The sequence below is a fragment of the Pelodiscus sinensis genome, chromosome 5, assembly GCF_052426305.1.
Source record: "Pelodiscus sinensis isolate ZL-2025 chromosome 5, ASM5242630v1, whole genome shotgun sequence".
In the NCBI taxonomy this organism is placed as follows: domain Eukaryota; kingdom Metazoa; phylum Chordata; order Testudines; family Trionychidae; genus Pelodiscus; species Pelodiscus sinensis.
The window spans coordinates 60,931,767-60,954,076 of NC_143056.1; the positions used below are offsets into that span (position 1 = coordinate 60,931,767).

The 22,310-nt window shown below is 56.5% G+C and overlaps 1 long non-coding RNA gene across 2 annotated transcripts in view; it reads left to right on the forward strand.

Moving 5' to 3' along the window:
• Nucleotides 1–5,939: 5,939 nt before the first annotated feature.
• LOC149524324 (uncharacterized) overlaps nt 5,940–22,310 on the forward strand; it is a 41,958-nt gene continuing 25,587 nt past the window's right edge. The window contains exons 1-3 of one of the 2 annotated variants that reach the window (XR_016349648.1): nt 5,940–6,055; nt 8,305–8,377; nt 15,005–15,091. This is a non-coding gene — a long non-coding RNA (uncharacterized LOC149524324). The remainder of the gene's footprint in view (nt 6,056–8,304; nt 8,378–15,004; nt 15,092–22,310) is intronic. The other variant, XR_016349649.1, reaches the window with a different exon arrangement.

Sequence of the window (22,310 nt, forward strand, 5' to 3'; positions counted from 1 at the left end):
AAACTGGGGCGCGTCGGAGAAGAACTTCAAACAAAATGGCTGACAGGGCTAAACAGCAGCACCCACGAGGAAACAAAGAAAAATAGATGAGAAAAGGAGGTGAAAGGGTGAAAAGAAGCACGTAAACCCCGTCAACGGGCGCTAGGGGAAACAATAGATTGGTGAGGAAGAGACATTCCCGCAGGTTTACCGGCACTAAGCAACCGAGGGCCGGGGGTCAGGGACGGCAGTACAGCCCAATGGCCACAAGGGAGAGCACCGGCTCCTCCTCAGGAACAGCAATGCAGCCTAAACAGGCACGACGGGCAACAACGGTTGGGGGAGGTCGGGAACAGCAATGCAGCCCAAGGGGCAGTAGGGGGCGTAACGGCCGGGGGTCAGGGACAGACGTAGAACCCAGTGACCGCTAGGAGGAGAAACGAGTCCCGGTCAGCAATAGCAATTCGATGCAGCCCAAACAGGCACAATCACTCGGGACCAAGACTACCGATGCAGCCCAAGGGGGTATAACGGCTGAGGGTCAGGGACAGCAGTAGAGACCACTGGGCACTAGGCGGAGAAAGGGCTGCGGTTTCGGGACAGCGGTGCAGCCCGACGGGCACTAGGAGGAGAAATGACTCCGGGTCACGAATAGCAACGCAGCCTCAACAGGCACAAGAAGCGGCAGTCACTCGGGGGCCGGGACAGCAGTACAGCCCAATAGCCGCTAGGGGGAGGAGCGGCTTGGAGCCCGGGACAGCAGTACAGTTCAACAGGCACTACGGGCAGCAGCAATGATGCGGGGTCAGGAAGAGCAATGGACACTAGGGGTACAAAGGGATGGGGGTCCGGGACAGCAGTACAGCCCATGGGGCACTAGGAAGAGAAGGGACTCGGGGTCAGAAAAAGCAATTCAGCCCAAGAGCCACTAGGGGGTGGAACCGCTGGGGGTCAGGGACAGCATTCGAGCCCAAAGAGCACTTGGAAGAGAAACGAGTCCGGGACACGAACAGCAATAAAGCCTACACAGGCGCAAGGAGTAGCAATCACCTGGGGTCAGAAATAGCAATTCGGCCCCAGGGGCACTACGGGGTGTAACGCCTGGGGGTCGGCGAGAGCGTTAGAGCCCAATGTCCACTAGCAGGAGCAATGACTCCGGGTCAGGAATAGCAGTGCAGCCTAAACAGGCACGAGAAGCGGCAGTCACTCGGGCTCCGGGACAGCAGTACAGCCCAATGGCCACTAGGGGGAGGAACGGCTGGACTTCCCGGACTACAGTGCAGCCCAATGGCCACTAGGGGGAGCAACGACTGGGCGCCGGGACGGCAGTACAGATCAATGGGCACGACAAGGAGCAATGACACCGGCTCACGGGTAGCAATGCAGCATAACCAGGCACTAGGTGCAGCACGACTCGGGATCAGGAATAGCAATGCTGCTCAATGGGCACGAGGGGGAGCAACGGGTGGGAGATCGGGAGAGCAGTAGAGCCCATAGGGCAGTAGGAGGAGAAACGAATCGGGGTCCGGAATAGCAGTGCAGACCAATGGGAACCACGAGGAGCAATGGCTAAGCGGCTGGGGCAGCAGTACACTCCAATGAGCACTAGGAGACGCAATGACTCCGTGTCACGAATAGCAGTGCAGCCCAAGGGACACGAGGAGGTATCGCGGCTGGGGTTAAGGGACAGCGTTAAGAGCCCAATGGCCACTAGGAGGAGCAATGACTCCGGGTCAGGAAGAGCAATGCAGCCTAGACGAAGAGCGGCAGTCACTCCGGGTCCGGGACAGCACTACAGCCCAATGGCCACGAGGGGGAGCAACGGCTGGGAGTCCCGGACAGCAGTACAGCTCAATAGGCACAACGGGCAGCAGCAATGATTCGGAGTCAGGAAGAGCAATGGATACTAGGGGTACAAAGGGATGTGAGTCCGGGACAGCAGTACAGCCCAAGGGGCACTAGGAGGAGAAAGGACTCGGGGTCAGGAAGAGCAACGCAGCACAAAGGGCACTAGGAGGAGAAATGACTCCGGGTCACGAATAGCAACGCAGCCTCAACAGGCACGAGAAGCGGCAGTCACTCGGGGTCCGGGACAGCAGTACAGCCCAATGGCCACGAGGGGGAGCAACGGCTGGGCGTCCGGGACAGCAGTACAGCCCAAGGGGCGCTAGACAGAGAAAGGACTCGGGGTCAGGAATAGCAATTCAGCCCCAGGGTCACTACAGGGTTTAACGGCTGAGCGGTCAGGGACAGCGTTAGAGCCCAATGTCCACTGGCAGGAGCAACGTCTCCGGGTCAGGAATAGCAATGCAGCCTAAATAGGCACGAGGAGCGGCAATCACTCGGGGTCGGGGAAAGCGAAAGCACTACGGCCCAATGGCCGCTAGGGGCAGCAACAACGGGTCGGCGGGACAGCAGTATAGCTCAAAGGACACGAGAGGGAGAAATGAGTCGAGGGGCAGGAATAGCAACGCTGCCTCAACAGGCACAAGAAGCGGCAGTCACTCGGGGTCCGGGACAGCAGTTCAGCTCAATAGGCACTACGGGCAGCAGCAATAATGCGGGGTCAGGAAGAGGAATGGACATTAGGGGTACAAAGGGATGGGGGGGGGGGTCCGAAACAGCAGTACAGCCCAAGGGGCACTAGGAAGAGAAGGGACTCGGGGTCAGAAAAAGCAATTCAGCCCAAGAGCCACTAGGGGGTGGAACCGCTGGGGGTCAGGGACAGCATTCGAGCCCAAAGAGCACTTGGAAGAGAAACGAGTCCGGGACACGAACAGCAATAAAGCCTACACAGGCGCAAGGAGTAGCAATCACCTGGGGTCAGAAATAGCAATTCGGCCCCAGGGGCACTACGGGGTGTAACGCCTGGGGGTCAGGGACAGCGTTAGAGCCCAATGTCCACTAGCAAGAGCAATGATTCCGGGTCAGGAATAGCAGTGCAGCCTTAACAGACACGAGAAGCGGCAATCACTCGGGCTCCGGGACAGCAGTACAGCCCAATGGCCACTAGGGGGAGGAACGGCTGGACTTCCCGGACTACAGTGCAGCCCAATGGCCACTAGGGGGAGCAACGACTGGGCGCCGGGACGGCAGTACAGATCAATGGGCACGACAAGGAGCAATGACACCGGCTCACGGGTAGCAATGCAGCCTAAACAGGCACTAGGTGCAGCACGACTCGGGATCAGGAATAGCAATGCTGCTCAATGGGCACGAGGGGGAGCAACGGGTGGGTGATCGGGAGAGCAGTAGAGCCCGTATGGCAGTAGGAGGAGAAACGAATCGGGGTCCGGAATAGCAGTGCAGACCAATGGGAACCACGAGGAGCAATGGCTAAGCGGCTGGGGCAGCAGTACACTCCAATGAGCACTAGGAGACGCAATGACTCCGTGTCACGAATAGCAGTGCAGCCCAAGGGTCACGAGGAGGTATCGCGGCTGGGGTTTAGAGACAGCGTTAAGAGCCCAATGGCCACTAGGAGGAGCAACGGCTCGGGGTCACGAATGGCAACGCAGGCTAAACAGGCACGAGGAGCGGCAATCACTCGGGGTCCGGGACAGCAGTAGAGCCCCAATGCCCACTAGGGCAGCAGCAATGATGCGGGTTCAGGAATAGCAATGGACGCTAGGGGTACAAAGGGATGGGGGGCCGGGACAGCAGTACAGCCCAAGGGGCACTAGGAAGAGAAAGGACTCGGGGTCAGAAAAAGCAATTCAACCCAAGAGCCACTAGGGGCTGGGGGTCAGAGACAGCATTAGAGTCCAATGAGCACTGGGAGGAGAAATGAGTCCCGGTCACGAACAGCAATGCAGCCTAAAGAGGCGCAAGAAGTAGCAGCAATCACAAGGAGTCCGGGAGAGCAGTACAGCCCAATGGCCACTAGAGGAGCAACGGCTGGGCAAGCGGGACAGCAGTACAGCCCAACGGGCACTATGTGCAGAAATGACTCGGGGTCAGAAATGTCTCAGGGTCAGGAGTAGCAATGTAGCCCAATGGAGACGTGGGGGGAAAAGGGCTGTGGGTTCGGGACAGCAATACAGCGCGATGGGCACTAGGAGGCGAAATGGCTGGTGGTCAGTCACAGCAATGAAACCTAAAGAGGCACAAGTGGCAGCAATAACCCGGGCTCGGGAATACCCATGCAGCCTAAACGAGCACAATGAGCAATAACGCTGCGGGGAGGGGGTCAGGATTAGCAATTCAGCCCAATGAGCACTGCGGGGAGAAATGACTGGGGGGGTCAAGAATATCAATGAAGCCTAAACAGGCACAAAGGAGAGCAAGTACTCGGGGTCAGGCATAGCAATACAGCCCAATGGCCACTAGGGGGAGCAACGACTGGGCGGCGGGACAGCAGTACAGCTCAATGGGCACTAGGAGGAGAAATGAGTCCGGGTCACGAATAGCAACGCAGCCTCAACAGGCACGAGAAGCGGCAGTCACTCGGGGTCCGGGACAGCAGTACAGCCCAATGGGCACTAGGAGGAGAAATGAGTCCGGGTCACGAACAGCAGTACGTCCTACACAGGGACAAGGAGTAGCAATCACTTGGACTTGGGGTCAGGGATAGCAGTGCAGCCCAAAGGCCACTAAGGGGAACAACGGTTGGACATGCAGTACAGCTCAGTGGGCACTAGGAAGAGAAATGGCTCGGGGTTCAGGAATACTAAATCAGCCTGAACAGGCAGAAGGGGCAGCAACGACTCGGGTCAGGAATAGCAATGCAGGACAAATGGCACTAGGGGGAGCAACGGCTGGGCGGTCAGGGACAGCAGTACAGCCCAATCGGCACCAGGGAGAGGAACGGGCTGTGGCTCAGGGACTGCATTATAGCCCAATGAACACAAGGGGGAGCAAAGACTCCGGTCAGGAAACAAGGGCTGTGGAAAACACACACAGCAATAAAGCCTAAAGGACATCAGGGGCAGCAATCAATGCCTGTGCGGAGGCAAGACATTGCAGCAAGACTGCACTCACTAACGGGCGGGCGTAGGGGTGAGAATGGGTGAAGAGGTGTCTATGTAGCACTAAGGGAAGGAAGGGCAGAAGTGTGTGGGATGCCATGCCCTGGTGGTACCAGGGCACACTGGAAGGTCCTGCGCCGATAGTTTTCTGCTCTATGTAATCCCACCAGTCCGTCTGTGAGGTGGTCTGTTATGAAACCGATACGCTTACTTATTGCCTGCTACCGCAAGTTCCATCAGCCGCGTCGGGGAGACCCTGTCAACAGACATGTGTTTCCCCCCACTCCCCCGTTGCAGAAGTGTATTGCTTGGTCCGTGTGTTTCCCTGAAAATAAGAGAGAGGGGAGCGAAAGAAAAAAAGAAACCTGCCGGGAGAAGAAAAAAGGATGAAGACTAAAAGGAGAAGGTGCATTTTGAGCGAGAAAACTTCTCAGCGTGGAAAGCGGCATGTGTTGAAATTTAGGGTATACGGGCAAGAGAATTCCCTGCAGGAATCTCCCACAGAGATGAACGCAAGCTGGGATATCAGCAATTGCCGTAAATCGTTGTAGAGTTGAAGGCGAAACTGCAGAGCATGCCAATGAAATGTACAATTGTCGGATATAATCTCGGAGGGAGATCCAGAACCTGACACGTGATTAATCTCTTAAATAATTTATCATCGACAGCAAGGAACAAACGGCGTTTAGTTACACTCATATAACTACTCCAAATCAGATGAACTAGTTCCGATTTACACCAGAGTGTAGAACATTTAAAGTTCGAAAGACTCCTGCGGCTTGACACGGGAACCGACTCCACGCCGGAAACCAAGGGCTGGCAATACCAATTAAAAGGGCACGTGCTCTCCGCGTGCCCGAAGCATGTTTGTGCGAATCAGCCAATCAGAAAGAGGCAGAGGGATAGTCATCCAAAGAGAGACACACTTCCGGGAAAAGTAGCCAATCAGAGCGTAGAACGTCCATATAAAAAGAGGCCGAAGACGCCCAGCCCGCCATTTACCGGTGGGATCCAGAAGCGGAAGGACGGCGACTGGAGAGGTCCGAAAGGTGAAAACTTTCTGGAAAGTAGCGGAGACTCCGAAGCTGCCATTCCCACACAGCTGTTCCGTGAGTATTCCCAGCCCGACCCTGGCTTCGCCCCGCCCCGCCACGCCCCGGCCCGGATCCCGGCCCCGCCCGGGGTCAGGCCGCGCCCCGGCCCGGATCCGGGTCAGGCCGCGCCCCGGCCCGGATCCCGGCCCCGCCCCGCCACGCCCCGGCCCGGATCCCGGCCCCGCCCGGGGCCTGCCTCCGACACGCCCCAGGCCTGGCTCGGCCACGCTCCGCCCCGGATCCTGGCCAGCCCTGGGACTGGACATTGGGTGGAGGGGGGGGTCTACAGCGTCCCTCTGCTCCTCCTTATCCGGCGGGCCTGGAGGGGGGGGCGGGCTGCGGGCGTCCCTCTGCTCCTCCTTACCCGGCGGCCTGGAGGTTGGGGGGGGGGGGCTGCGGGTGTCCCTCTGCTCCTCCTTACCCGGCGGCCTGGAGGTTGGGGGGGGGGGCTGCGGGTGTCCCTCTGCTCCTCCTTACCCGGCGGCCTGGAGGTTGGTGGGGGGGGGGGCTGCGGGCATCCCTCTGCTCCTCCTTACCCGGCGGCCTGGAGGTTGGTGGGGGGGGGGGCCTGCGGGCGTCCCTCTGCTCCTCCTTACCCGGCGGCCTGGAGGTTGGGGGGGGGGGGCTGCGGGTGTCCCTCTGCTCCTCCTTACCCGGCGGCCTGGAGCTTGGGGGGGCGGGGGGGGGCTGCGGGTGTCCCTCTGCTCCTCCTTACCCGGCGGCCTGGAGGTTGGGGGGGGGGGGCTGCGGGTGTCCCTCTGCTCCTCCTTACCCGGCGGCCTGGAGGTTGGTGGGGGGGGGGGGGCTGCGGGTGTCCCTCTGCTCCTTCTTACCTGGCGGGCCTGGAGGGTGGTGGGGGGGGGCCTGCGGGCGTCCCTCTGCTCCTCCTTACCGGGCGGGCCTGGAGGCTGGTGGGGGGGGGCCTGCGGCGTCCCTCTGCTCCTCCTTACCCGGCGGGCCTGGAGGTTGGTGGGGGGGAGCCTGCGGGCATCCCTCTGCTCCTCCTTACCCGGCGGGCCTGGAGGCTGGTGGGGGGGGGCCTGCGGCGTCCCTCTGCTCCTCCTTACCCGGCGGGCCTGGAGGTTGGTGGGGGGGAGCCTGCGGGCATCCCTCTGCTCCTCCTTACCCGGTGGGCCTGGAGGCTGGTGGGGGGGGGCCTGCGGCGTCCCTCTGCTCCTCCTTACCCGGCGGCCTGGAGGCTGGTGGGGGGGGGCCTGCGGCGTCCCTCTGCTCCTCCTTACCCGGCGGGCCTGGAGGTTGGTGGGGGGGGGCCTGCGGGCATCCCTCTGCTCCTCCTTACCCGGCGGGCCTGGAGGTTGGTGGGGGGGGGCCTGCGGGCGTCCCTCTGCTCCTTCTTACCCGGCGGGCCTGGAGGGTGGTGGGGGGGGCCTGCGGGCGTCCCTCTGCTCCTCCTTACCCGGCGGGCCTGGAGGTTGGTGGGGGGGGGCCTGCGGGCGTCCCTCTGCTCCTCCTTACCCGGCGGGCCTGGAGGTTGGTGGGGGGGGGCCTGCGGGCGTCCCTCTGCTCCTCCTTACCCGGCGGGCCTGGAGGTTGGTGGGGGGGGGCCTGCGGCGTCCCTCTGCTCCTCCTTACCCGGCGGGCCTGGAGGCTGGTGGGGGGGGGCCTGCGGCGTCCCTCTGCTCCTCCTTACCCGGCGGGCCTGGAGGCTGGTGGGGGGGGGCCTGCGGCGTCCCTCTGCTCCTCCTTACCCGGCGGGCCTGGAGGTTGGTGGGGGGGGGCCTGCGGGCATCCCTCTGCTCCTCCTTACCCGGCGGGCCTGGAGGTTGGTGGGGGGGGGCCTGCGGGCGTCCCTCTGCTCCTTCTTACCCGGCGGGCCTGGAGGGTGGTGGGGGGGCCTGCGGGCGTCCCTCTGCTCCTCCTTACCCGGCGGGCCTGGAGGTTGGTGGGGGGGGGCCTGCGGGCGTCCCTCTGCTCCTCCTTACCCGGCGGGCCTGGAGGTTGGTGGGGGGGGGCCTGCGGGCGTCCCTCTGCTCCTCCTTACCCGGCGGGCCTGGAGGTTGGTGGGGGGGGGCCTGCGGCGTCCCTCTGCTCCTCCTTACCCGGCGGGCCTGGAGGTTGGTGGGGGGGAGACTGCGGCGTCCCTCTGCTCCTCCTTACCCTGCGGGCCTGTGACTGTTAAGCCATATTGGTGTCACTGGCCGCTAGCCATTGCTCCTCCTAGTGCCTGTTAATGCAGAATACCTCTCATTAGCCATCTTTTCAGTATTTGTTCTACAGAGTTACTAACCCAGTTTTTTCCCCAGTGTTTTCTCCCAGGTGCTGTTTTCTAGATCTTCTGACCCTGGATCACTGTGGTCTCGAACTGAAGAATTATGGGTAAGGCGCTGCTTGTCTTCCCTTATATCTTCTGCCATTTATGACCTTCAGAAGGTATAGCTTCTCCTTTCCGCTCCTCAATGTCTGCTGTCCCTGATGCCGCTGTTATAGGATGTAGCCACTCTGTTCCCCCTTTCATTCCCTCTCGCTCATGCGGTTTAACTGCTCCTTTGCCACCTTCCCTTTCTACTTCTCACGTCCTTCTTCAGTATAGCTGTCCCTTGCACCTTTAACCCTTTCCTACTGTTTGTGTCGTTAGGAGCTGTAGCCACCCCTTTCCTCGCCTTTTCCATTTATCTCCTACAGTGCCTGTTAGTAGGACCTTTCCTTCCTTTCACTCTATGACTGTTTTGCAGTATTGCTACCCTTTCCGCACTTTTCCGTCTCTGCTTCTTCCTATAGCACATTAGGCAATTTAGCAACCCCTTTATTATGTTCCCATTGGCTGATCTTCATGCTCTTCGCAAACCTAACTGTCACTTCCCCCCCTTTCACCGTTTTCATGCTGCATTGGGTGTTAGGCAGCGTAGCCTGACTTTGGAGCGCCTCAGTCTCTGCTTTCTAGTTAGTGCAGGCTGTGCAGCATATTTGCTGCTTGTCTCACTAATGTAGTTTAGCGTCCTGTTCTCCTCCTCAGTCTGCCGCCCCTACTGCCCGTTGACTCTGAGGAGGGGACAGGGCAGCTGTACTGCATATCGCCCACGACAGCATGGAGAGGGTGAAAGGGAGGAGGAGGAGGAGGAGGAGGGGAGGGGTCTCTGTGCCCAGGGGACACTAGAAGCAGGTGGGAGGGGGAGTCTTCTCCCTCTTGAACTCTCTGCTGCCTCTAGTGTCCATTAGGTAGCATAAGTGACCCCTTGCCTTTTCCAACCAGTGCCGCCCCCTACTGGCCGCTGTGCCGCATGGCCTTCTGCCCCCCCCCCTTCTCCTAGCGCCCATTGTGGGGGAATGACGCCCGTTCCCCTTTCAGTTTTCTGCCCTGAGTGGTGCCTCTTAGGCATTAGAACGGCTTCTTTCCCCTCCTCCCACTGCTAGCTCTAATGCTCGTTGGCTCTGAGGAGGGGAAAAGGCAGATGTACTGCCTAACAGCCAGAATGCCCTGGAGAGGGACTTAGGCGGTGGGCGATGGAGCTTAGTGGGCACTGGGAGCAGCAGCGTACTGTGGGAGACTTTCCCCTTCTTAACTCTCTGCTGCCCCTAGTGTCCATTGGGGAGTGTAAGTGACCCGTCCCTTCTCCAGCGGTGCCCCACCTAGTGGCCAGAGTGAGGTAAACCCTTCCTCTCCCCCCAAATCCCTGCCCCAGCCTCTTTAGTGTCCATTATGCAGGGTAGGCCTCCCTTTTGCACTTCTCTGCCCTCAGTGGTACCTCTTAGGCATTAGAAACAGAACTTCTCATGTAGGGCTGCCCCAAGTGCCCCCTTAAGGCAGCATAAAGGTCCCTATAGACCCTCCTTGCCCTTCCCTTCACCCCCCCCCTTTCCTGTGCGTCACGACTCGGCGCTCTCTAGTGTCCGTCGCGAACTCTGGCGGTTCTTTTCCCCGCTTTCCCCTCTGTTGCCTTGATTTCCCCTTGAACTGTATAAGCGTCCCTTTCTGTGTCTGCAGTCCTTTGCTCCTCCTCCCCGTTATGTGCCTGTCCTCGTGTCCTTCGTCTCTTGTAGTTGTCTTGCACTGTCCCTCCGCTCCTTTCTTCCTATGCTTCCTCCAATGGGCGTTACTCTGCCTAGCCTGCTTTTGCCCTCCTCCCCCTCTGTTGCCTCCAGGGCATGTTGTTCCCTGTATCCGCCCTTTTCTCCCTTGGCCAACTCCTGGCCCTCCTGTGCTTCGTCCAGTCTACCTGCCTCTCCTCCCTTTCACGCTTGGCTCTCTCTAGTGTCCGTTAAAAACTCTGGCAACTCTTTTCCCCACTTTCCCCTCTGTGGCCTTGATTTCCCCTTGAACTGTATAAGCGTCCCCTTCTGTCTGCTCAGTTTTTGCCCCTCCTCCCCGTTATGTAGGAAAGCTGCCTGTTTTCTCTACTGGTGCCCCTAAAGCCTCTTAGTCAGTATAGCCACCCCTTTCTCCCTCTCCTGCCCTCATGATCCATTAGGCCTGTAACCCCCCTTTTTTCTACTTTGCTTTGAGCCATACTTAGACTTGGTGAGGTGTAACGTAAGGTCCCCTGTCTCCACTTGTTCTCCCTCTCCCTCCCGCTCTCCCTCTCCCTTTAGTTGGTGTAGCGTGGTATAGTCGTCCTTTGTCCCCCTTCACTCTCTGCTGCCCCTCTGCCCTTTTTGCAATATAGCTGCCCCCTTTTTGCCCCTGTGCCCGTTATGAAATATGGGCCCTCCTTTTCCCTCTTTTCTCGCTTAAGAATCTGTTGCCTGTTATTCAGCCTAACCTCCCTCGCTGCCCTTTGATCCTCTGCGTGCCCTAGTCGGTGTTCTAATGTAGTTTAGCGGCCTGTTCGCCTCCTCAGTCTGCCGCCCCTACTGCCCGTTGACTCTGAGGAGGGGACAGGGCAGCTGTACTGCATATCGCCCACTACAGCATGGAGAGGGTGAAAGGGAGGAGGAGGAGGAGGGGAGGGGTCTCTGTGCCCAGGGGACACTAGAAGCAGGTGGGAGGGGGAGTCTTCTCCCTCTTGAACTCTCTGCTGCCTCTAGTGTCCAATTGGTAGCATAAGTGACCCCTTGCCTTTTCCAACCAGTGCCGCCCCCTACTGGCCGCTGTGCCGCATGGCCTTCTGCCCCCCCCCTCCTTCTGCTAGCGCCCATTGTGGGGGAATGACGCCCGTTCCCCTTTCAGTTTTCTGCCCTGAGTGGTGCCTCTTAGGCATTAGAACGGCTTCTTTCCCCTCCTCCCTCTGCTAGCTCTAATGCTCGTTGGCTCTGAGGAGGGGAAAAGGCAGATGTACTGCCTAACAGCCAGAATGCCCTGGAGAGGGACTTAGGCGGTGGGCGATGGAGCTTAGTGGGCACTGGGAGCAGCAGCGTACTGTGGGAGACTTTCCCCTTCTTAACTCTCTGCTGCCCCTAGTGTCCATTGGGGAGTGTAAGTGACCCGTCCCTTCTCCAGCGGTGCCCCACCTAGTGGCCAGAGTGAGGTAAACCCTTCCTCTCCCCCCAAATCCCTGCCCCAGCCTCTTTAGTGTCCATTATGCAGGGTAGGCCTCCCTTTTGCTCTTCTCTGCCCTCAGTGGTACCTCTTAGGCATTAGAAACAGAACTTCTCACGTAGGGCTGCCCCAAGTGCCCCCTTAAGGCAGCATAAAGGTCCCTATAGACTCTCCTTGCCCTTCCCTTCACCCCCCCCCTTCTTCCTGTGCGTCACGACTCGGCGCTCTCTAGTGTCCGTCGCGAACTCTGGCGGTTCTTTTCCCCGCTTTCCCCTCTGTTGCCTTGATTTCCCCTTGAACTGTATAAGCGTCCCTTTCTGTCTCTGCAGTCCTTTGCTCCTCCTCCCCGTTATGTGCCTGTCCTCGTGTCCTTCGTCTCTTGTAGTTGTCTTGCACTGTCCCTCCGCTCCTTTCTTCCTATGCTTCCTCCAATGGGCGTTACTCTGCCTAACCTGCTTTTGCCCTCCTCCCCCTCTGTTGCCTCCAGGGCATGTTGTTCCCTGTATCCGCCCTTTTCTCCCTTGGCCAACTCCTGGCCCTCCTGTGCTTCGTCCAGTCTACCTGCCTCTCCTCCCTTTCACGCTTGGCTCTCTCTAGTGTCCGTTAAAAACTCTGGCAACTCTTTTCCCCACTTTCCCCTCTGTGGCCTTGATTTCCCCTTGAACTGTATAAGCGTCCCCTTCTGTCTGCTCAGTTTTTGCCCCTCCTCCCCGTTATGTAGGAAAGCTGCCTGTTTCCTCTACTGGTGCCCCTAAATCCTCTTAGTCAGTATAGCCACCCCTTTCTCCCTCTCCTGCCCTCATGATCCATTAGGCCTGTAACCCCCCTTTTTTCTACTTTGCTTTGAGCCATACTTAGACTTGGTGAGGTGTAACATAAGGTCCCCTGTCTCCACTTGTTCTCCCTCTCCCTCCCGCTCTCCCTCTCCCTTTAGTTGGTGTAGCGTGGTATAGTCGTCCTTTGTCCCCCTTCACTCTCTGCTGCCCCTCTGCCCTTTTTGCAATATAGCTGCCCCCTTTTTGCCCCTGTGCCCGTTATGAAATATGGGCCCTCCTTTTCCCTCTTTTCTCGCTTAAGAATCTGTTGCCTGTTATTCAGCCTAACCTCCCTCGCTGCCCTTTGATCCTCTGCGTGCCCTAGTCGGTGTTCTAATGTAGTTTAGCGGCCTGTTCGCCTCCTCAGTCTGCCGCCCCTACTGCCCGTTGACTCTGAGGAGGGGACAGGGCAGCTGTACTGCATATCGCCCACTACAGCATGGAGAGGGTGAAAGGGAGGAGGAGGAGGAGGAGGGAGGGGTCTCTGTGCCCAGGGGACACTAGAAGCAGGTGGGAGGGGGAGTCTTCTCCCTCTTGAATTCTCTGCTGCCTCTATTGTCCATTAGATAGCATAAGTGACCCCTTGCCTTTTCCAACCAGTGCCGCCCCCTACTGGCCGCTGTGCCGCATGGCCTTCTGCCCCCCCCCTCCTTCTGCTAGCGCCCATTGTGGGGGAATGACGCCCGTTCCCCTTTCAGTTTTCTGCCCTGAGTGGTGCCTCTTAGGCATTAGAACGGCTTCTTTCCCCTCCTCCCTCTGCTAGCTCTAATGCTCGTTGGCTCTGAGGAGGGGAAAAGGCAGATGTACTGCCTAACAGCCAGAATGCCCTGGAGAGGGACTTAGGCGGTGGGCGATGGAGCTTAGTGGGCACTGGGAGCAGCAGCGTACTGTGGGAGACTTTCCCCTTCTTAACTCTCTGCTGCCCCTAGTGTCCATTGGGGAGTGTAAGTGACCCGTCCCTTCTCCAGCGGTGCCCCACCTAGTGGCCAGAGTGAGGTAAACCCTTCCTCTCCCCCCAAATCCCTGCCCCAGCCTCTTTAGTGTCCATTATGCAGGGTAGGCCTCCCTTTTGCACTTCTCTGCCCTCAGTGGTACCTCTTAGGCATTAGAAACAGAACTTCTCACGTAGGGCTGCCCCAAGTGCCCCCTTAAGGCAGCATAAAGGTCCCTATAGACTCTCCTTGCCCTTCCCTTCACCCCCCCCCTTTCTTCCTGTGCGTCACGACTCGGCGCTCTCTAGTGTCCGTCGCGAACTCTGGCGGTTCTTTTCCCCGCTTTCCCCTCTGTTGCCTTGATTTCCCCTTGAACTGTATAAGCGTCCCTTTCTGTGTCTGCAGTCCTTTGCTCCTCCTCCCCGTTATGTGCCTGTCCTCGTGTCCTTCGTCTCTTGTAGTTGTCTTGCACTGTCCCTCCGCTCCTTTCTTCCTATGCTTCCTCCAATGGGCGTTACTCTGCCTAGCCTGCTTTTGCCCTCCTCCCCCTCTGTTGCCTCCAGGGCATGTTGTTCCCTGTATCCGCCCTTTTCTCCCTTGGCCAACTCCTGGCCCTCCTGTGCTTCGTCCAGTCTACCTGCCTCTCCTCCCTTTCACGCTTGGCTCTCTCTAGTGTCCGTTAAAAACTCTGGCAACTCTTTTCCCCACTTTCCCCTCTGTGGCCTTGATTTCCCCTTGAACTGTATAAGCGTCCCTTTCTGTCTCTGCAGTCCTTTGCTCCTCCTCCCCGTTATGTGCCTGTCCTCGTGTCCTTCGTCTCTTGTAGGTGTCTCTCCCTGCCTCTCCGCTCCTTTCTTCCTATGCTTCCTCCAATGCCCCCGTTGTCCCCAAGTGTCCTCCAAGTCACCATAAATCTCTGTAGTAATCCTCTCCTGTCTCCGGTACCTTTTTCGAAGCGTAAACATCCTTTTCCCCCTTTCCTCTCTCTTGCCCCTAGTGTCCATGGAACATATACTCCCTCCTTCCTCATTTTCTTCCTCACTGTGCAGTTTAGGCATCCTTTCCCCTCCTGAGTCAGCTACTTCTAGTGCCCATTGTGTGGATTCGCAGTACTTTTACCGTCTGCTGGCTCTTCCTCTCCTTCTCGCTGTCTGCATATCCCTAGTGCATGTTTTGCAGCCTAGCCTTCTCCGCTTTACACTGTGCCTGTCCTCATATATCCTTCTTTCCATGTAGCTGTCTCTCCCTGTCTCTCCGCCCCCTTTCTTCCTTTGCTTTCTCCAGTGGGCATTATTCCGCACAGCCTACTTTTCAGCTCCTCGCCCTCTGTTGCCTCAGTGGACTTTGTTCAGTGTAGCCGCCATTTTCTCCCTTTGCCATTAGGCAGTGTTAGCGAAACCTCCCCTTCTCAAACAGTGCTGTCCCCTGCTGGCCATTGTGAAGCATGACCTTCCTTCTGCCCTGTCCTCCCTCTAGTGTCCATTATGCGGGAATAGCCGACCCTTTCCCTTTCCCTTTCCTGCCCTCAGAGGTGCCTTTCATGCAATAGAAGTGCCTTTTCCCCCTCTTTCACTTTCCACTGCTCCTAGTGCCCATCAGGGCAGCATAATTGGTTCTTGTGATCCTCTCGTGCCCCTGCTACCTCTTACAAAATGTAGATGTCTCTTTCCCCCTTGCCTGTCTGTTGCTCCTTGTGTCCATTGTGCTTGTAGTCCCTTCTTTCTGCATAGGTGCTCATTTCTAGATTTTCAGCCAGTTTTCTTCTTCTCCGGGCTTCCTGCAGTTTCTTAAGATGGAACGTGATTCCCAGAACTTAAGGCGATAATGGAATTGGCGCATAATCACTGTGGACAACAGCAGAAGAATTGTGGTAAGGCTTCCCTTATCCTTCCTCACTCTTCCTGCCATTTGTGCCCATTTGATGCCCCTTCCACTCTATGGCATTTGCTACCTATAGTGTCTGTAATAGGATGTTGCCACCCTTTCCCTCTTCCTCTCTTGTCCCTTTATTCAGGCATGCAGTGTAGCTTCTCCTTTCCCATTTTCCCTTTTTGCTGGCTCTCATACCCTTCCACTGCGTAACTGCCGCTTATTCCTTTTAACCACCCTCTGCTGCTCCTGCCATCCCTTTCCCCATGTTCCCACTTTATTCCCTCTATAGCACGTAGCACCCATTATTCGGTATGTCTCTTCCTTCCCCCATTCCTTACTCTTAGTGCTCATTTTGCAGTATTGCTGTATTTTCCCTTTTTCCGTCTCTATTTACACTTATTGCATGTGAAGCAGTTTAGCCACTGCTCTCCCCCTTGATTGTTTGCTAACCTTGATGCCTTTCATAAAATATGGCAGCCACGTTTCCCCTCCGCCTCCTTTCTCCCTCTGTATTATAGATTGCGTCCTTTTCCCCCTTTGCTCTCTCCTTTCCCTCAGGCCTTTCCTGAATTACTTAGATTCCCCCCTATACCTTCGATTTCTCTGGTGCCTATTATACAGGTCAGGGATTTTGTTCCTCTCTGCGCATTCTTCTGCCCGTATTGCCCATTATGCTCCATAACCTCTCCTCTCCACACTTGCCTCCTCTCCTGCCACATCCGTCCTTGATCCTCAGCTCTCTAGTCTTTCTGAGATGATATAAGCACCCCAGTAGCCTTGTTGCTCTCAGCTTCACTCTAGTGGCCCTAGTGAAGCATAGCCTCTCTTCTCCTCCTACTGTCCATTAGGGAAAATGGACGCCCTTTTCTCTTACACATGGTGTTCTCCACAAAATGTCAATAAAGTACTAGACATGCTCTGTTGCTGCTTTCACTCTCCATGGCCCATAGTGCCCCCCAGGTCAGCATAAACCCATTATAACCTTTGGAGCCTGGCGACGTCTTACGCGGCTTTACTGCCGCCTTCCCCCTCTCTCTGCTTCCCCTTAGGCCCTTCGTACATTATATAAGTGTTTTTCTCTTTCTTTCTCTCTCTCTTCCCTACTCTATAGACCCCATTAGAAAGCCCAGCCACTCGGTTGCTCTTTCTTTGCCTGCTTCTGTATCTATTACCCGTTAGCCTCCATAGCCAACCCTTTCTTCCACTCCTCCCCCTACGACCTTTCCGGTCGTTAACCACCCCAGAGCTCCTTGATGTCCCTAATCCCTCCTCTACACCTTGCCTGCCCCTTAGGCAGCCTTGTTCCCTTTTCTCCCACCTCCCTCTCTGCTTCCCCGCAGGTCTTTGTGCAATTTACAGGTTGCCCCTATCTTTTTTGGTCTTTTCCCATTGTCTTTCTCTTTCTCCACTCTGTCCCCTAGAGATGCTCCGTCGTGGCCACAGAGAAGTACGGCCTTCCCTCTTCCCCTCTTTTCCTATTGAGCTCCTCGTGCCCATTAGGCATAGTGGGCACCATTATTGGTCTATCCACAGCGCCTCTTAGGTGTTAGGAGTGCCCTGTCCCTGCTTTATCTCTCTGCTGCCCTAGCGCCCACCAGGGCCGCTTAACCCCCTGGAATCCTCTTGTGCCCCTGGAGCCCCTGAGGCAGCCTTGGTGCCTTTTCCCCCTTGATCTCTCTCCTCCACCTCAGGATCTTGAGGCGTTGAGCATTTCATCTTCTCCGGCACCTAATGCCCAGCACATTGCTCGGCCTTTCTTTGCCACCCTCTGCCTCTGTTGCCTATTAGCCTGCATAGCCAGCACGTTTACCCCTTGACTCTTCTCTTCCCCTACGGCCTTTTAGGGCATTGACCTCGCCCGTGCTTCCTGTGTGTGAGGAGATTTAAGGATTCCTCTCAGCTTCCTGCGCTCTGCCACACCCTAGTGGCTACTGTGAAGAACAGCCTTCTTCTCTCTTCCCCTCTTTTCCTATTCTCCTCCTAGTGCCCATTAGGCAAAATGTCTTTGACATTGTGCTGTCCACAGTGCCACTTAGGTACTGGACATTGCCCGTCCCTGCTTTCGCTTTTTATAGCCCATGGCACCCCCAGAGCAGCAGAACACCCATTTTCACCCTCTTTGACTACGGCGGCCCCTTTGGCGGCGTTGCTGCCTTCTTTTCCCTCTCTCCCTCCTTTCCCTCACACTCCTTCTGCATTGCATAGCTGCCCCTCTCTACCTCTCCGCCACCACCTCTGGCCCCTGAGCTCTTTTTTTTAACCAGATTGGCCACTTCCTTTCCCTCTTCTCCCTCTGCTGGCCCTGTTCCCCGCTCTTCAGCATTGCCGCCCTGAGCTCCCCTTGGGCCTTCTGTCTCCTGTAATGGGCTTTACGCAGTATAGCTGCCCTTTCCCTTCCTCAGAGTCAACGGGCTGTAGGGGCCGCAGACTGAGAGGGGAAAAGGGTAGCTATAGTGCGCGACTCGCGGTACGGGAAAGAGAAGGCGCAGGAGGAGTTGCGGGGCAGCTCTGCTGCATAACGGGGATTAGAGGCAACAGAGGGTGGTGAGGCCACAGGGGTGTCCATGTTCCCTAACGGCCACTAGAAGCTGCGATATAGTCAGGGAGCCACGTTGCCCAAACCCTTTACCTGCTACAGGTGCCCCATCTTTCCTTTTGTCTCTTCTCACTCTCTTTGTTTTCCTGTTCCGTCTCTCCTAGAGCCGCTCCCTAGTGGCCACTGAAGTAAAGCCTTCCCTCTTCCCTCTCTTCCTCTTGTGGTCCTCCTCCTGTCCTTCAGGCAAAGTAATCTCCGTTATTCGTCTGTCCACAGTACCCAGTATTTGGTAGAAATTCCACGTATCACCCCTTTCCTCCCACCTGTACACGTGGCTGCCCCTTAGGCACCAACCCACCTCCTTCTCTGCTCCCCTCACGCCTAGCTGTATTTTACAGGTGCCCCCCTGTCTTTCTGTCTGTCTCTTCTCACCGTCTTTCTTTTCTTGTTCTGTTTCTCCTAAAGCCGCACCCTAGTGGTCACTGTAGTAAAGCCTTCCGTCTTCCCCTCTCTTTCTCTTCTCGTCCTCCTCCTGTCCCTTAGGCAAAATAGGCTCCGTAATTGGTCTTTCCACAGTGCCCTGTATTTGGCAGAAACGCCATGTAACACCTCTCTTCTCCCTCCTGTACACTTGGCTGCCCCTCAGGCAGCAACCCACCTCCTTCTCTGCTTCCCCTCAGGCCTTTCTTTCTTTTCCTGTTCTCTGTCTCCACTTTAACCCTCTTTCACTCCGGCGGCCCTTTGGATGGACTTGTTTCCTTCTTTTCCCCCTCTCCCTCCTTCCCCTCACGCCCTTTCTCAATTATGTAGGTGCCCCTCTCTACCTCTCCGCCACCACCTTTGGCCCCTGAGCACTTTTTTTTTAACCAGATTGGCCACTTCTTTCCCCTCTTCTCCCTCTGCTGGTCCTGTTCCCCGCTCTTCAGCATTGCCGCCCCGAGCTCCCCTTGGGCCTTCTGTCTCCTGTAATGGGATTTACGCAGTATAGCTGCCCTTTCCCTTCCTCAGAGTCAACGGGCTGTAGGGGCCGCAGACTGAGAGGGGAAAAGGGTAGCTATACTGCGCGACTCGCGGTACGGGAAAGAGAAGGCGCAGGAGGAGTTGCGGGGCAGCTCTGCTGCATAACGGGGATTAGAGGCAACAGAGGGTGGTGAGGCCACAGGGGTGTCCATGTTCCCTAACGGCCACTAGGACCTGCGATATAGTCAGGGAGCCACGTTGCCCAAACCCTTTACCTGCTACAGGTGCCCCTATCTTTCCTTTTGTCTCTTCTCACTCTCTTTGTTTTCCTGTTCCGTCTCTCCTAGAGCCGCTCCCTAGTAGCCACTGAAGTAAAGCCTTCCCTCTTCCCTCTCTTCCTCTTGTGGTCCTCCTCCTGTCCTTCAGGCAAAGTAATCTCCGTTATTCGTCTGTCCACAGTACCCAGTATTTGGTAGAAATTCCACGTATCACCCCTTTCCTCCCACCTGTACACGTGGCTGCTCCTTAGGCACCAACCCACCTCCTTCTCTGCTCCCCTCACGCCTAGCTGTATTTTACAGGTGCCCCCCTGTCTTTCTGTCTGTCTCTTCTCACCGTCTTTCTTTTCTTGTTCTGTTTCTCCTAAAGCCGCACCCTAGTGGTCACTGTAGTAAAGCCTTCCGTCTTCCCCTCTCTTTCTCTTCTCGTCCTCCTCCTGTCCCTTAGGCAAAATAGGCTCCGTAATTGGTCTTTCCACAGTGCCCTGTATTTGGCAGAAACGCCATGTAACACCTCTCTTCTCCCTCCTGTACACTTGGCTGCCCCTCAGGCAGCAACCCACCTCCTTCTCTGCTTCCCCTCAGGCCTTTCTTTCTTTTCCTGTTCTCTGTCTCCACTTTAACCCTCTTTCACTCCGGCGGCCCTTTGGATGGACTTGTTTCCTTCTTTTCCCCCTCTCCCTCCTTCCCCTCACGCCCTTTCTGCATTATGTAGGTGCCCCTCTCTACCTCTCCGCCACCACCTTTGGCCCCTGAGCACTTTTTTTTTAACCAGATTGGCCACTTCTTTCCCCTCTTCTCCCTCTGCTGGTCCTGTTCCCCGCTCTTCAGCATTGCCGCCCCGAGCTCCCCTTGGGCCTTCTGTCTCCTGTAATGGGATTTACGCAGTATAGCTGCCCTTTCCCTTCCTCAGAGTCAACGGGCTGTAGGGGCCGCAGACTGAGAGGGGAAAAGGGTAGCTATACTGCGCGACTCGTGGTATGGGAAAGAGAAGGCGCAGGAGGAGTTGCGGGGCAGCTCTGCTGCATAACGGGGATTAGAGGCAACAGAGGGTGGTGAGGCCACAGGGGTGTCCATGTTCCCTAACGGCCACTAGGACCTGCGATATAGTCAGGGAGCCATGTTGCCCAAACCCTTTACCTGCTACAGGTGCCCCTATCTTTCCTTTTGTCTCTTCTCACTCTCTTTGTTTTCCTGTTCCGTCTCTCCTAGAGCCGCTCCCTAGTGGCCACTGAAGTAAAGCCTTCCCTCTTCCCTCTCTTCCTCTTGTGGTCCTCCTCCTGTCCTTCAGGCAAAGTAATCTCCGTTATTCGTCTGTCCACAGTACCCAGTATTTGGTAGAAATTCCACGTATCACCCCTTTCCTCCCACCTGTACACGAGGCTGCCCCTTAGACACCAACCCACCTCCTTCTCTGCTCCCCTCACGCCTAGCTGTATTTTACAGGTGCCCCTGTCTGTCTTTCTGTCTTTGTCTTTGTTTTCCTTTACTCTGTCTCCGTTTTAACCCTCTTTGACTCGGGCGGCCCCTTTGGTGGCGTTGCTGCCTTCTTTTCCCTCTGTCCCTCTTTCCCCTCACGCCCTTTCTGTATTATCTAGCTGCCCCTCTCTACCTTTCCGCCACCACCTCTGGCCCCGTAGCTCTTTTTTTTTTTTAAAAACCAGATGGGCCACTTCCTTCCCCTCTTTTCTCTCTGCTGGCCCTGTTCCCCGCTCCTCAGCGTTGCCTCCCCGAGCTCCCCTTGGGCTTTCTGTCTCCTGTAATGGGCTTTATGCAGGATAGCTGCCCTTTCCCTTCCTCAGAGTCAACGGGCTGTAGGGGCCATTATCAGTGGGAAATAGGTCATTGGAGGGATGATAGGAGTTACTATAGAGAACTTTCTGGGTGTCTGGCTGATGAGTCTTGCCCACATGCTCAGGGTTTAGCTGATCGCCATATTTGGGGTCGGGAAGGAATTTTCCTCCAGGGTAGATTGGCAGAGACCCTGGAGGTTTTTCGCCTTCCTCTGTAGCATAGGGCACAGATCACAGCTGGAGGATTCTCTGCATGTTGGGGCCTTCAAAGTATTTGAAGGCTTCAATATCTGAGATCTAGGTGAGAGGATTATTCTAAGAGGCGTAGGTGAGACTCTGTGGCCTGCACTGTGCAGGGGGTCAGACTAGATGATCATATCGGTCCCTTCTGACCTTAAAGTCTATGAGGCCGCAGACTGAGAGGGGAAAAGGGTAGCTACACTGCATGACGCCCGGGTTGGGAAAGAGAAGGCACAGGAGGAGTGGCGGGGCAGCTCTGCTGCATAACGGGGATTAGGGGCAACAAAGGGTGATGACGCCGCAGGGGTGTCCATGCTCCCTAACGGCCACTACAAGCTGCGATATAGTCAGGGAGCCAAGTTGCCCAAACCCTTTACCTGCTACAAGTGCCCCTGTCTTTCTTTTTGTCTTTCCTCACTATCTTTGTTTTCCTGTTCTGTCTCTCCTAGAGCCGCTCCCTAGTAGCCACTGAAGTAAAGCCTTCCCACTTCCCCTCTCTTCCTATTATTGTCTTCCTCCTGTCCTTTAGGCAAATTAGGCTCCGTTATTCGTCTGTCCGCAGTGCCCTGTATTTGGTAGGAACCCCATGTAACACCCCTTTTCTCCCTCTTGTAAACGTGGCTGCCCCTTTAGGCAGCAACCCACCTCATTCTCTGCTTCCCCTCAGTCTCTTGTGTATTTTACAGGTGCCCCTGTCTTTATTTCTGTCTCTTCTCACTGTCTTTCTTTTCCTGTTCTGTTTCTCTTAAAGCCGCACCCTAGTGGTCACTATAGTAAAGCCTTCCGTCTTCCCCTCTCTTTCTATGCTCGTCCTCCTTCTGTCCTTTAGGCAAAATAGGCTCCGTAATTCGTCTTTCCACAGTGCCCTTTATTTGGTAGAAACGCCATGTAACACCTCTCTTCTCCCTCCTGTACACGTGGCTGCCCCTCAGGTAGCAACCCACCTCCTTCTCTTCTTCGTCTCAGGCCTTTCTTTCTTTTCCTGTTCTCTGTCTCCGCTTTAACCCTCTTTCACTCTGGCGCCCCTTTGGATGGAATTGTTGCCTTCTTTTCCCCCTCTCCCTCCTTCCCCTCACGCCCTTTCTGCATTATGTAGCTGCCCCTCTCTACCTCTCCGCCACCACCTCTGGCCCCTGAGCTATTTTTTTTAACCAGATTGGCCACTTCCTTCCCCTCTTCTCCCTCTGCTGGTCCTGTTCCCCGCTTTTCAGCATTGCCGCCTCGAGCTCCCCTTGGGTCTTCTGTCTCCTGTAATGGGCTTTACGCAGTATAGCTGCCCTTTCCCTTCCTCAGAGTCAACGGGCTGTAGGGGCCGCAGACTGAGAGGGGAAAAGGGTAGCTATACTGCGCGACTCGTGGTATGGGAAAGAGAAGGCGCAGGAGGAGTTGCGGGGCAGCTCTGCTGCATAA